The sequence below is a fragment of the Monodon monoceros genome, unplaced genomic scaffold (assembly GCF_005190385.1).
Source record: "Monodon monoceros isolate NGI ecotype Baffin Bay Population unplaced genomic scaffold, NGI_Narwhal_1 Contig473_ctg1, whole genome shotgun sequence".
NCBI classification, from domain to species: Eukaryota; Metazoa; Chordata; class Mammalia; order Artiodactyla; family Monodontidae; genus Monodon; species Monodon monoceros.
In genome coordinates this window covers 532,823-548,504 of record NW_021700609.1, presented here as the reverse complement: position 1 = coordinate 548,504, position 15,682 = coordinate 532,823, and positions in this window count along the sequence as shown.

Sequence of the window (15,682 nt, the reverse complement as noted above, 5' to 3'; positions counted from 1 at the left end):
TAATAAAAATCTGTCCACATCTGAATTATAGTGTCAAAAATATGGTAATGAGTCCCTCAGTGAAATTACTCTTGGAATGTGATTACAAAATTGAAAAATATACTACTGTAATTCAGTTATCCTATATTTTAATGAGATTTCCTTTTACTCCTTTTTTTTTTAAGGCTGTAAATTATTTTATTTTTTTAAACATCTTTATTGGAGTATAATTGCTTTACAATAGTGTGTTAGTTTCTGCTTTATAACAAAGTGAATCAGTTATACATATACATATGTTCCCATATATCTTCCCTTTTGTGTATCCCTCCCTCCCACCTTCCCTATTCCACCCCTCTAGGTGGTCACAAATCACCTACCTGATCTCCCTGTGCTGTGTGGCTACTTCCCACTAGCTATCTATTTTACGTTTGGTAGTGTATATGTGTCCATGCAACCTCCTCACTTTGTCACAGCTTATACTTCCCCCTCCCCATATCCTCAAGTTCATGCTCTAGTAGGTCTCTGTCTTTATTCCCATCTTACCCCTAGGGTCTTCATGACCTTTTTTTTTTAATTTTTATTTTTTTCCTAGATTCCATATATATGTGTTAGCATACAGTATTTGTTTTTCTCTTTCTGATTTAATTCACTCTGTAAGACAGACTCTAGGTCCATCCACCTCACTACAAATAACTCAATTTCATTTCTTTTTATGGCTGAGTAATACTCCATTATATATATGTGCCACATCTTTATCCATTCATCTGTTGATGGACACTTAGGTTGCTTCCATGTCCTGGCTATTGTAAATAGAGCTGCAATGAACATTTTGGTACATGACACTTTTTGAATTATGGTTTTCTCAGGGTATATGCCAAGTAGTGGGATTGCTGGGTCATATGGTAGTTCTATTTGTAGTTTTTATAGGAACCTCCATACTGTTCTCCACAGTGGCTGTATGAATTTACATTCCTACCAATAGTGCAAGAGAGTTCCCTTTTCTCCACACCCTCTCCAGCATTTATTGCTTCCAGATTTTTCTTTTTTAACATCTTTATTTGTGTATAATTGCTTTACAATGGTGTGTTAGTTTCTGCTTTATAACAAAGTGAATCAGTTATACATATACATATGTTCCCATATCTCTTCCCTCTTGCATCTCCCTCCCTCCCACCCTCCCTGTTCCACCCCTCCAGGCAGTCACAAAGCACCGAGCTGATATCCCTGTGCTATGCGGCTGCTTCCCACTAGCTATCTACCTTACGTTTGGTAGTGTATATATGTCCATGCGTCTCTCTTGCTTTGTCACAGCTCACCCTTCCCCCTCCCCATATCCTCAAGTCCGTTCTCCAGTAGGTCTCTGTCTTTATTCCTGTCTTACCCCTAGGTTCTTCATGACATCTTTTTCCCTTAAATTCCATATATATGTGTTAGCATATGGTATTTGTCTTTCTCTTTCTGACTTACTTCACTCTCTATGACAGACTCTAGGTCTATCCACCTCATTACAAATAGCTCAATTTCGTTTCTTTTTATGGCTGAGTAATATTCCATTGTATATATGTGCCACATCTTCTTTATCCATTCATCCGATGATGGGTACTTAGGTTGTTTCCATCTCCGGCTATTGTAAATAGAGCTGCAATGAACATTGTGGTACATGACTCTTTGAATTTTGGTTTTCTCAGGGTATATGCCCAGTAGTGGGATTGCTGGGTCATATGGTAGTTCTATTTGTACTACTTTAAGGAACCTCCACACTGTTCTCCATAGTGGCTGAACCTATTCACATTCCCACCAGCAGTGCAAGAGTGTTCCCTTTTCTCCACACCCTTTCCAGCATTGATTGTTTCTAGATTTTTTGATGATGACCATTCTGACTGGTGTGAGATGATATCTCATTGTAGTTTTTTTTTTTTTTAACATCTTTATTGGGGTATAATTGCTTTACAATGGTGTGTTAGTTTCTGCTCTATAACAAAGTGAATCAGTTATATATATACATATGTTACCATATGTCCTCCCTCTTGCGCCTCCCTCCCTCCCACTCTCCCTATCCCACCCCCCCAGGCTGTCACAAAGCACCGAACTAATATCCCTGTGCCATGCGGCTGCTTCCCACTAGCTATCTACCTTACTACGTTTGTTAGTGTGTGTATGTCCATGACTCTCTCTCGCCCTGTCAAAGCTCACCCTTCCCCCTCCCCATATCCTCAAGTCCGTTCTCCAGTAGGTCTGCGTCTCTATTCCCGTCCCACCCCTAGGTTCTTCATGACATCCTTTTTTTCTTAAATTCCATATATATGTGTTAGCATACGGTATTTGTCTTTTTCTTTCTGACTTACTTCACTCTCTATGACAGACTCTAGGTCTATCCATCTCATTACAAATAACTCAATTTCGTTTCTTTTTAAGGCTGAGTAATATTCCATTGTATATATGTGCCACATCTTCTTTATCCATTCATCCGATGATGGGCACTTAGGTTGTTTCCATCTCCGGGCTATTGTAAATAGAGCTGCAATGAACATTTTGGTACATGACTCTTTTGGAATTATGGTTTTCTCAGGGTATATGCCCAGCAGTGGGATTGCTGGGTCATAGGGTAATTCTATTTGTAGTTTTTTAAGGAACCTCCATACAGTTCTCCATAGTGGCTGAACCAATTCACATTCCCACCAGCAGTGCAAGAGTGTTCCCTTTTCTCCACACCCTCTCCAGCATTTATTGTTTCTAGATTTTTTGATGATGGCCATTCTGACTGGTGTGAGATGATATCTCATTGTAGTTTTGATTTGCATTTCTCTAATGATTAGTGATGTTGAGCATTCTTTCATGTGTTTGTTGGCATCCTGTATATCTTCTTTGGAGAAATGTCTGTTTAGGTCTTCTGCCCATTTTTGGATTGGGTTCTTTGTTTTTTTGTTATTGAGCTGCATGAGTTGCTTGTAAATTTTGGAGATTAATCCTTTGTCATTTGCTTCATTTGCAAATATTTTCTCCCATTCCGAGGGTTGTCTTTTCGTCTTGTTTATGGTTTCCTTTGCTGTGCAAAAGCTTTGAAGTTTCATTAGGTCCCATTTGTTTATTTTTGTTTTTATTTCCATTACTCTAGGAGGTGGGTTAGAAAGGATCTTGCTGTGATTTATGTCATAGAGTGTTCTGCCTATGTTTTCCTCTAAGGGTTTGATAGTTTCTGGCCTTACATTTAGGTCTTTAATCCATTTTGAGCTTATTTTTGTGTATGGTGTTAGGGAGTGATCTAATCTCATACTTTTACATGTACCTGTCCAGTTTTCCCAGCACCATTTATTGAAGAGGCTGTCCTTTCTCCACTGTACATTCCTGCTACCTTTATCAAAGATAAGGTGTCCATATGTGCGTGGGTTTATCTCTGGGCTTTCTATCCTGTTCCATTGATCTATCTTTCTGTTTTTGTGCCAGTACCATACTGTCTTGATTACTGTAGCTTTGTAGTATAGTCTGAAATCAGGGAGCCTGATTCCTCCAGCTCCTTTTTTCGTTCTCAAGATTGCTTTGGCTATTCGGGGTCTTTTGTGTTTCCATACAAATTGCAAAATTTTTTGTTATAGTTCTGTGAAAAATGCCAGTGGTAGTTTGATAGGGATTGCATTGAATCTGTAGATTGCTTTGGGTAGTAGAGTCATTTTCACAATGTTGATTCTTCCCATCCAAGAACGTGGTATATCTCTCCATCTATTTGTATCATCTTTAATTTCTTTCATCAGTGTCATAATTTTCTGCATACAGGTCTTTTGTCTCCTTAGGTAGGTTTACTCCTAGATATTTTATTCTTTTTGTTGCAATGGTAAATGGGAGTGTTGTCTTAATTTCACTTTCAGATTTTTCATCCTTAGGATATAAGAATTCCAGAGATTTCTGTGCATTAATTTTGTATCCTGCTACTTTACCAAATTCATTGATTAGCTCTAGTAGTTTTCTGGTAACATCTTTAGGATTCTCTATGTATAGTGTCAGTGCCATCTGCAAACAGTGACAGCTTTACTTCTTCTTTTCCGATTTGGATTCCTTTTATTTCCTTTTCTTCTCTGATTGCTGTGGCTAAAACTTCCAAAACTATGATGAATAAGAGTGTTGAGAGTGGTCAACCTTGTCTTGTTCCTGATCTTATTGGAAATGCTTTCATTCAGTTTTTCACCATTGAGGACGATGTTGGCTGTGGGTTTGTCATATATGGCCTTTATTATGTTGAGGAAAGTTCCCTCTATCCCTACTTTCTGCAGGGTTTTTATCAAAAATGGGTGCTGAATTTTGTCAAAAGCTTCCTCTGCATCTATTGAGATGATCATATCTTTTCTGTACTTCAATTTCTTAATGTGGTGTAACATGTTGATTGATCTGCATATATTGAAGAATCCTTGAATTCCTGGAATAAACCCCACTTGATCACAGTGTATGATCCTTTTAATGTGCTGTTGGATTCTGTTTGCTAGTATTTTGTTGAGGATTTTTGCATCTATGTTCATCAGTGATTTTGGCCTGTAGTTTTCTTTCTTTGTCACATCTTTTTCTGGTTTTGGTATCAGGGTGACGGTGGCCTCGTAGAATGAGTTTCAGAGTGTTTCTCCCTCTGCTATATTTTGGAAGAGTTTGAGAAGCATAGGTGTTAGCTCTTCTCTAAATGTTTCATAGAATTTGCCTGTGAAGCCATCTGGTGCTGGGCTTTGGTTTGTTTGAAGATATTTCATCACAGTTTCAATTTCAGGACTTGTGATTTGTCTGTTCATATTTTCTATTTCTTCCTGATTCATTCTTGGCAGGTTGTGCATTTCTAAGAATTTGTCCATTTCTTCCAGGTTGTCCATTTTATTGGCATAGGGTTGCTTGTAGTAATCTCTCATGATCCATGGTATTTCTTCAGTGTTAGTTGTTACTTCTCCTTTTTCATTTCTAATTCTATTGATTTGAGTCTTCTCCCTTTTTTTCTTGATGAGTCTGGCTAATGGTTTATCAAGTTTGTTTATCTTCTTAAAGCGCTGGCTTTTAGTTTTATTGATCTTTGCTATCATTTCCTTTATTTCTTTTCCATTTATTTCTGATCTGATCTTTATGATTTCTTTCCTTCTGCTACCTTTGCAGTTTTTTGTTCTTCTTTCTCTAATTGCTTTAGGTGCAAGGTTAAGTTGTTTATTTGAGATGTTTCCTGTTTCTTAAGGTAGTATTGTATTGCTATAAACTTCCCTTTTAAAAGTGCTTTTGCTGCATCCCATAGGTTTTGGGTCATCGTGTCTTCATTGTCATTTGTTTCTAGGTATTTTTGATTTCCTTTTTGATTTCTTCAGTGATCTCTTCATTATTAAGTAGTGTATTGTTTAGCCTCAGTGTGTTTGTATTTTTTAAAGACCTTTTCCTGTAATTGATATCTAGTCTCATGGCGTTGTGGTCAGAAAAGATACTTGATACAATTTCAATTTTCTTAAATTTACCAAGGCTTGATTTGTGACCCAAGATACGATCTATCCTGGAGAATGTTCCATGAGCACTTGAGAAAAATGTGTATTCTGTTGTTTTTGGATAGAGTGTCCTATAAATATCAATTAAGTCCATCTTGTTTACTGTATCATGTAAAACTTGTGTTTCCTTATTTATTTTCATTTTGGATGATCTGTCCATGGGTGAAAGTGGGGTGTTAAAGTCCCCTACTATGAATGTGTTACTGTCGATTTCCCATTTTCTGGTTATTAGTATTTGCCTTATGTATTGAGGTGCTTCTATGTTGGGTGCATAAATATTTACAACTGTTATATCTTCTTCTTGGATCGATCCCTTCATCATTATGTAGTGTCCTTGTTTGTCTCTTGTAATAGTCTTTATTTAAAGTCTATTTTGTCTGATATGAGAATTGCTACTCCAGCCTTCTTCTGATTTTCATTTGCATGGAATATCTTTTTCTATCCCCTCACTTTCAGTCTGTATGTGTCCCTAGGTCTGAAGTGGGTCTCTTCTAGACAGCATATATATGGGTCTTGTTTCTGTATCTGTTCAGCCAGTCTGTGTCTTTTGGTGAGAGCATTTAATCCATTTACATTTAAGGTAATTATCAATATATATGTTCCTATTCCCATTTTCTTAATTGTTTTGGGTTTGTTATTGTAGGTCTTTTCCTTTTCTTGTGTTTGTTGCCTAGGGAAATTCCTTTACCATTTGATGTAAAGCTGGTTTGGTGGTGCTGAACTCTCTCAGCTTTTGCTTGTCTGTAAAGATTTTAATTTCTCCATCAAATCTGAATGTGATCCTTGCTGTGAAGCATAATCTTGGTTGTAGGGTTTTCTCCTTCATCACTTTAAATATGTCCTGCCACTCCCTTCTGGCTTGCAGAGTTTCTGCTTAAAGATCAGCTGTTAACCTTATGGGGATTCCCTTGTGTGTTATTTGTTGTTTTTCCCTTGCTGCTTTCTTTGTATTTAATTTTTAACAGTTCATTTAATATGGGTCTTGGTGTGTTTCTCCTTGGATTTATCCTGTATGGGACTTTCTGTGCTTCCTGGACTTGATTAACTATATCCTTTCCCATATTAGGGAAGTTTTCAACTATAATCTCTTCAAATATTTTCCCAGTCCCTTTCTTTTCCTCTTCTTCTTCTGGGACCCCTGTAATTCGAATGTTGGTGTGTTTAATGTTGTCCCAGAGGTCTCTGAGACTGCTCAGTTCTTTTCATTCTTTTTTCTTTATTCTGCTTTGCAGTAGTTATTTCCACTATTTTATCTTCCAGGTCCCTTATCCGTTCTTATGCCTCAGTTATTCTGCTATTGATCTCTTCTAGAGTATTTTTAATTTCATTTATTGTGTTGTTCATCATTGCTTGTTTCCTCTTTATTTCTTCTAGGTCCTTGTTAAATGTTTCTTGCATTTCCTCTATTCTATTTCCAAGATTTTGGATCATGTTTACTATCGTTATTCTGAATTCTTTTTCAGGTAGACTGCCTATTTCATCTTCATTTGTTAGGTCTGGTGGGTTTTTACCTAGCTGCTTCATCTGCAGTGTGATTTTCTGTCTTTTCATTTTGCTTATCTTACTGTATTTGGTGTCTCCTTTTCACAGGCTGCAGGTTTGTAGTTCCTGATGTTTTTGGTGTCTGTCCCCAGTGGCTAAGGTTGGTTCAATGGGTTGTGTCGTCTTCCTGGTGGAAGGGACTAGTGCCTGTGTTCTGGTGGATGAGACTGGATCTTGTCTTTCTGGTGGGCAGGTCCACGTGTGGTGTGGTGTTTTTTGGGTGTCTGTGGCCTTAGTATGATTTTAGGCAGCCTCTCTGCTAGTGGATGGGGCTGTGTTCCTGGCTTTCTAGTTGTTTGGCATAGGGTGTCCAGCACTGTAGCTTGCTGGTTGTTGAGTGAAGCTAGGTCTTGGTGTTGGAATGGAGATCTCTGGGAGATTTTCATCATTTTATCTTATGTGGAGCTGTGAGGTCTCTTGTGGACCAGTTTATTGAAGTTGGCTCTCCCACCTCAGTGGCACAGCCCTGACTCCTGGCTGGAGCACCAAGAGCCTGTCGTCCACATGGCTCAGAATAAAAGGGAAAAAATATAGAAAGAGGATAAAATAAAATAAAGTAAGATAAAATAAAGTTATTAAAATAAAAAATAATTATTAAGAAAAAAAATTTTAAGTAAAAAACAACAAAAAAACGGATGGACAGAACCCTAGGGCAAATGGTGAATGCAAAGCTATACAGACAAAATCTCACACAGAAGCATAGATGTACACATTCACAAAAAGAGGTAAAGGGGAAAAATAATCTATCTTGCTCCCAAAGTCCACCTCCTCAATTTTGGTTGATTTGTTGTCTATTCAGGTATTCCACAGATGCAGGGTACATCAATTTGATTGTGGAGCTTTAATCCACTGCTTCTGAGGCTGCTGGGAGAAATTTCCCTTTCTCTTTGTTCGTACAGCTCCCAGGGTTTCAGCTTTGGATTTGGCCCCGCCTCTGTGTGTAGGTTGCCTGAGGGTGTCTGTTTTTCACTCAGACAGGGCGGGGTTAAAGGAGCAGCTTATTTTGTGGCTCTGGCTCACTCAGGCCTTGGGGGAGGGAGGGATATGGATGCGGGGCGAGCCTGCAGTGGCAGAGGCCTGCATGATGTTGCACCAGCCTGAGGCGCACCGTGCATTCTCCTGGGGAAATTGTCCCTGGATCATGGGACCCTGTCAGTGGTGGGCTGCACAGGCTCCTGGGAGTGGCAGTGTGGATAGTGACCTGTGCTTGCACACAGGTTTCTTGGTGGTGGCAGCAGCAGCCTTAGCATCTCATGTCCGTCTCTGGGGTCCACGCTGATATCCACGGCTCCCACCCATCTCTGGAGCTCCTTTAAGCAGCACTCTTAATCCCCTCTCCTCGCGCACCAGGAAACAAAGAGACAAGAAAAAGTCTCTTGTCTCTTCGGTTGCTCCAGATTTTTCCGGACTCCCTCCTGGCTAGCCGTGGCACACTAGCCCCTTCAGGCTGTGTTCACACAGCCAACCCCAGTCCTCTCCCTGTGATCCCACTGAAGCCCGAGCCTCAGCTCCCCAACCCCACCTGTCCTGGTGGGTGAGCAGACAAGCCTCTTGGGCTGGTGAGTGCTGGTCAGCACCGATCCTCTATGCGGGAATCTCTCCACTTTGCCCTCTACACCCCTGTTGCTGTGCTCTCCTCTGTGGCTCTGAAACTTCCTCCCTCTGCCACCTACAGTCTCTGCCCTTGAAGGGGCTTCTAGTGTGTGGAAACCTTTCCTCCTTCACAGCTCCCTCCCACTGGTGCAGGTCCCATCCCTATTCTTTTGCCTCTGTTTTTTCTTTTTTCTTTTGCCCTACCCAGCTACGTGAGGGAGTTTCTTGCCTTTTGGGAGGTCTGAGGTCTTCTGCCAGCGTTCAGTTCGTGTTCTATAGGAACAGTTCCACGTGTAGATGTATTTCTGATGTATCCGTGGGGAGGAAGGTGATATCCGCGTCTTACTCTTCCACCGTCTTCTCAAATCCCCTCTCTTACTCTTGAATAATATTCAAAATGGATTTACAAGATTGCCTGAACAAGAGACTTGGATTTTCATTAAATTTTGTTAGTTTTCAAAAGAAAACTCTATCACTCCTTAAGTTGAATGGACTAGATCCATATTATTCAAGTAAAACTTTGTTTTCCGCTTACCAAGGTACTAAATAGATTTAAGGTACCTAGTTTCCTTTTGCCTATAATCTTTACCCAGTGTTGAATTTTAAGGCCTATTCCATAGAAACAATTTAGTCCTTTCCTCTCTTGAAGTCTACATTCTTTCAGCTTTGCCTCCTAATTTTTTTCTCCTAAGTCTGCTTAAATTTGCAATAAGTTTTAAGTCCTACTATATCACAGTTTCCAATAAAAGGATATTGAATGCTCCTTTTAATCACAGCTGTGAATTCTGTATATAAATGTTTTGCATTTACATTTGTGAACTGAAATTTCCTCAATCCAGTGTTCATATGCTGAAACAAAATTCTCGCTTCCAAAATGTTACCATTTCCTTGACACTATTTTCTTTCATTTGTATAATCTGTGTGCCCCTAAGTGTCACTCTTTTACAAAAACAACATTTTTTTTTCCTTTATTGCTTCCAGGGGCTCTAGCCTGGCCTTGAAATTTAGGAACTCATGTACGAGGTATTTCATTTCTCATTACAGGCTTGTGTTTTCAAGTTAAAAAGGTGGCTTACCTTAGTTCTGTAACTGAATAATGACTTAGTTTTTCAAGGAAATAACTGGTTATTAGAACCAATACACTCATAGGTAATGAGAACAACAAAATGAAGAATGACCAGAGCATACAGTGTTATGGCAGCTTGTGTGTCTATTTGTAAATTAAAGTTACTCACACAGCTATACGAAAAACACAAGGCACATTGTACTGTATATTCAATAGATAAAAGTTATATCAAAGAAACTATTGACCTGCATCCCTCAGAAGCATGCTTACAAAAAACGTATTTCCAAAGGAATGGCAAAACAAATTGTGACCATAATGGTGAAGAATGAGAATTATCTTGACTATATCATAGTGATTGTCAAACCTTTCAAAGATCCTAGCTAGATGGTGTATATAATACCTGCATAGCTCCATGTTGTCTGATTTGCTAAAACTGTAAAATTTTTCTGGTTATCTTTTAAGATCCCCTCAGAATCTTTATTCCTTAACTTCTATCCTCTTCTCACTCTGCCCATTTCTACATCTCAACAGGCCCTACAAAAATATTTTTTTTTAATTTTTGTGCTGTAGCTACCTAAGGCAGTCATAGAAGATTGCAGCTGAGCTAAACAGTATATTTGTGCTTTGCTAGAACATAATGTGTTTTTGCTACATTTACAGTTTTTTCCTTCTTATTACAGTGTTTTTCAAGATTCTATCCCCTTTACAACATATCTGTATTTTCCCAATGCTGTTTATAATATTCCAAAAATGTGTACTTGGCATTCTTCTCCATAGATGTTGATGTGGATTCCATATCATGATCCAGGAGCCCTCTCAATATAAATGTGCCCTTGATGGATGGTGAATGCCTCTGATATTTATAGTATAATTGTTGGAATCACTGGATAGGATTAGTGACCTGTGAAGGAAACCTGCTAGGCTTACTGAGACACTGTGTTTTAGAGTTCAATTATACTATTAACAGCAATTTATATGTCCAAGACAGAAATATATAAGTAAATTAATTATTTGTAATATGCCCATGCTCTGATCAAAGCTCCTTTAATTAAATAAAACATCATGTGTCCTACTGTATTTAATTCTTTCTTCTAATATTTTTTCTGTTGTTGTATAGTTCATTAGAAGGAAGCATATTGGCTGAGTTGAAATATAGAGTTCCCTATCATACTTTGTATAACATTAAATTGAAGTAATGCTTAATTTTAACTGCAGATTCTATAACCTGATTATTTGACTCTTCCTAAAATCCTGCATAGAACTTCTGATTTCCAGTCTGGCCTATGAGGAACTTGGAAATTGTCACTTCTTTTAACATGAGAGAAAATAAAAAGACTGAATAAAAAGAAAAATATTGATCTATTAGAGAACTAAGGTCACAGTGCAAACTACTGCCCCCCAAATTGAAGATACAGACAGGTGGATACAGAGCACCACAGCTTACTGGAACATAAGTGCAGAAGCAGAAAACTGCATTGGAAGGAGTACCAGGGTAAGAAAACCTAAGCTTTTAAATTTCTGAAGGGTCCATGTGGACAAATTTGAGAGAAGGGCCTTTCATGAATTTTATATCCAGCAGCCCTACTAGCTTCTCATGGTGAAGATCAGAAAAAAAATTCCCTGCTCCAGCAGGGATAGTGGAAAATAGACATTTTGTAATTCACCCAGAGCATTCTATTCTTCTTAACTCAGCCTCACTTCAAGAGTATTTCAGTGAGCCTGCCCAACTGAAGTATTCTCCCCATTTGACCTGGGGGAAGGTAAATACCAAATTCCAACCCTCACTAGCCATCCTGTTTCACCTAAGGGGGAGCAAACAAAGCAAAACTGAACAGCACTTCTGTAGGTCATAGCACAGGAGCACAAGCTCACTAAAAGACTGAGATCTGATCATGGGAGTATAGAACACCAACCTTCCACTCACAGTTTACTACCATATCAGTAAGCCTCCTGTGTAATAACTCAGGAATACAACTATAATCTCTAAACAATAAGCTATGTATCTCACATGTTAAAAAGAAGAGAAACCCAAAGACAATAAAGAAGACTAAAACAAGGACACCAGAGAAAATTTTAGCCTTTAACACTGACAACTGCAGCAAACAGTAAACACAGCCTAACCACTAGCCAGATAAATACAAAACTTCACACTAAAGCCTTATTTACCTAATTCCTTTTATCCAGTGCATCATACCCAGCTTTTTGTTTTTAGTTACAAATCATACTAAAAGACAAAAATCACCGTTTTAGAGACATATCAAACATCAGAAAAACACTCAGATATGGCAGACATTTTGGAATTATTAGACTGGGAATTTAAAACAGCAATGATTAAAGTGCTAAGGACTCTAATGGAAAAGTGGATAACATTCAAGAACAGGTGAATAATTTCAACAGAGAGATTGAAACTCTCTAAAAAGATCATGGATTCATGAAGCTCAGAGAACATCAAGCAAGAAAATACCATAAAATATAGACCAAGTCATATAATAATCAACCTGCAGAAAAGTGAAGAAAAATCTTGAAAGAAGCCAGAGGAAAAAATTCTCAGTATCTCCACTGACGCTTAGAACATTAGTTTATGAATCTTTAACAATTCTTGGTAGACTTTGGGCACTCTTTCTCAATCCTTGAAGGGTTAGTAAATGGCTCAATCTCTCTCTCTCTCTCATTCCTTCTGACCAAATTTTTACTGGCTTCAGTATTCAATTAATTAGTCTTATCTCTCCTTAATTTTGTTCTACCCTTCACCTGAGTCACAAAGTTTCATGGCCATATCCTAGGAGTTGTCATTACCAATAGCTTCACTTACCTCATAATATCATTACCTCATAATCCACAATCAAATAGCAAACTCTATTTGCTATATAAATCTTGGTTACAACTATTTTAACTCACCAAGCACTCCAATTCATTGATTCTTCCTTTATAATTTTCTGTCATTTCTCCATCTAACCCCACTTCCATCCTTTAAATGTCTATATTCCTAGAGCTACCATAAAAATTTCTCACTGTCCACATCTGGTTCTAATTTAAATTCATGATCGCTTGAATCAGGGGTGCCCTTAAATCTGCCCAGTAATCTTACAACATGTCTGTACTTTTTCACTTTCACCCTCTTCAAGACAATTACCCACATCAGCCTATGCATAGCTTTGTTTTACCATGGGAAAATATCTATATACACAGAATCTGTCTTCTCAGCTGTTAAGATAGAAATGTTCAACACCTTATCTAAACTAATTGCTTCATATATGCTTCAGATTCCTTTCTCTATTGTTAATCCAGGAATTTTCTCCAGCAATTTTCCCCTTTCTCTCCTGTATCATTAGTTGTTGGTTTTATGGTTTTTCTCCCTTCCACATAATGGTCCTCTCAGTATACAAAAATGTGTATCAATTTCTCTACAATCAAAAGAAATTTCTCCTACAACCCAATATTCCACTCCTAGTACTGTCCCAACTTTTTGCCAAAATTTATGGGAGAAGGGGAGGAAGGCTGAGAGAGTTATGTATTCTCTGTGTTCCTGTTTTATTTTTTCCATATTATCTTTCCAACCCATTATAATTAGAATTTCACTCTCACTTTTTCAATGACACAAAAACCTCACTTTTCCAAAACCCACTTCCTCTTTCTTAAAATACCCACCTCTGCCCCAGATATAATGTTCTCTTACCTTTCCTCCTTTTTTACTAGTCCCTTCCTTTTAGTCTTCTGCTCTCAAACACTGAAATTTCAAGAGAATGTTTCAGGGAATATTTCATTGCTTTATTTAAATTTATGTGTTTATTAAATCCAGATGATCTTATCCAAGCCCATATCTTTATAGACAATCTAATTACCAGATTTTTCTTCACTTCCATTCCAATTCCTCTCTCCTACTACCCCCTCCATCTCTTGATGGCCTTTTGCAGAAATCTCCAACATTTCCTACCTCCACCCATTATTGTTCCTTCCATAATATCATATTCTAACAATTTTCCCTAGCTCACTTATTTAAAGTTACAACAGTCTCCTTGGCATCCCTAGAATGCAATCAAATTGTTCATAGGACTTTTGCCAGCGCTACTGTCTCTGACTAGGAAACTCTCCTCTGAAATATTTACATTGTTTGATCCCTCATTTTCTTCAGTTTGTGATGTGAATTAAAAATGCCACCTGCCATATCAGTAAACAAAGGATGTTTCAGCCGTCAAGCCATCACATTACAGCCACCCCTATGGTGAGCACTGGAGGAACTCAGGATGGAGGCAGGATGCCTCCCATCTAGCAGTCAGCCACTGTAGCCACCCACAAGAGTACACCTGAGGAGACTCAGGATGAGATGCACACGATACTGGCCCAGTTGAAGTACATATGAAAGGAATGATTTCAAGAAGCCCAGATTTTGCATCTCCCCATAAATAGAAAAGTGCTAAATTCCTTAACTTGAGATGTCTGGTTTTCCTTAATTAACAGTTATCTTATGTTCTGACTTCCTGGTCTTTCTTGTAAAAACTCCTACATATCCTGGCTCCCTCCCTCGCCTCTTTGGAGCAGTCTCTTGAGTCAGTCTCTTAGAGTCATCTCTTAGAGTCATCTTTGAGATGCTGTGTCCCAGGCTTAAATCCTCAGTTTTGTCTACCAAATAAAACATAACTCTCAACTTTTAGGTTGTGCTTTTTTTTTTTTTTTTCTTTTTTTGTCAACAGTGCTCAAGTTTCCCTTTATGGAGGAATCTTCTTTAGACATTCTTTGTATCACAACATTCTCACCCTCATTCTTTTATGGCTTCTTATTCATAGCAATGATTACTACCTGAAATATATTTGTTTATTTTCCCCTACTAATTGAAGCTCCAAAAATACATTTTGAAAGACTGAAGGAACTAAATACCTTTTTATTTTCAAGTAATCAAAGTATCTCTACTATTGTTTCCTTCTCTATTATTTCATAATGCTAATATCTATGTTCTCCATACATTTTTTGCGACATAAGTCTTTAGGAAGAAAAGGATAACTTTATTTATTTATTTATTTTTAACATCTTTATTGGAGTATAATTGCTTTACAATGGTGTGTTAGTTTCTGTTTTATAACAAAGTGAATCAGTTATACATATACATATGTTCCCATATCCCTTACCTCTTGCATCTCCCTCCCTCCCACACTCCATATACCACCCCTCTAGGTGGTCACAAAGCACTGAGCTGATCTCCCTGTGCTATGCGGCTGCTTCCCACTAGCTATCTATTTTATGTTTGGTAGTGTATATATGAGAACATTTTCAATTGTCTTGATTACAGTTCAGTAAAAGTAGTAAAATACTCATTGAGTTTTATGCAAGGTGGTCTTAAAAATCTTACCTCAGATAGGGCAGTGACTTGGGTTATAGTTGCTCATCTGAATTCTTATTGTCTGTATAATTGGTCATTTGTTACTCCTCTTAGTATTGTTACACTACACTTTCTAATCTTTTAAACAGTGCAATGGTTTCTTCTAAACAGCTGTTCATTTTTAGAAAGTAGTTGAATTCTATTAAAAATTTAACCTAAAATAAATTTGCCTCAGATATATGGTTTTTAAGAAAAGTTTTCTTTGTTTATAAAGGAGATATTTCAAATTTAAGAACTGGAAAATATGTTGGGTGAAAGGCCTAGCTAAATCCCCTTAATCTTTCTTCCACTTGTGTCATGTTTATTTAAGCAATCAGAGATAAGAGACACATAAATTCACAGATTCACCAGACATAAAATTAACTGCAATGTCAAATAAGAGGCTGTAAAGGACAGGTTAATTCTAAGGCTGTCATCTGTTTTAAAATATCAACAATGTAAATAACATTAAATTAAAATATGTGCAGTAATTTATGCAGTTGTAAGAAATTTCAAAATTTAAGTGATTCCTATGTCCAGTAATAAAAACTATTGAGATGATTCTCCTTATGTAATTGTGTGTAAGAGCTGTCTACACTGTACTAGCCAGAGAAGTGAAGAATATTGTTTCCCATTATACTTATGAATGGTATT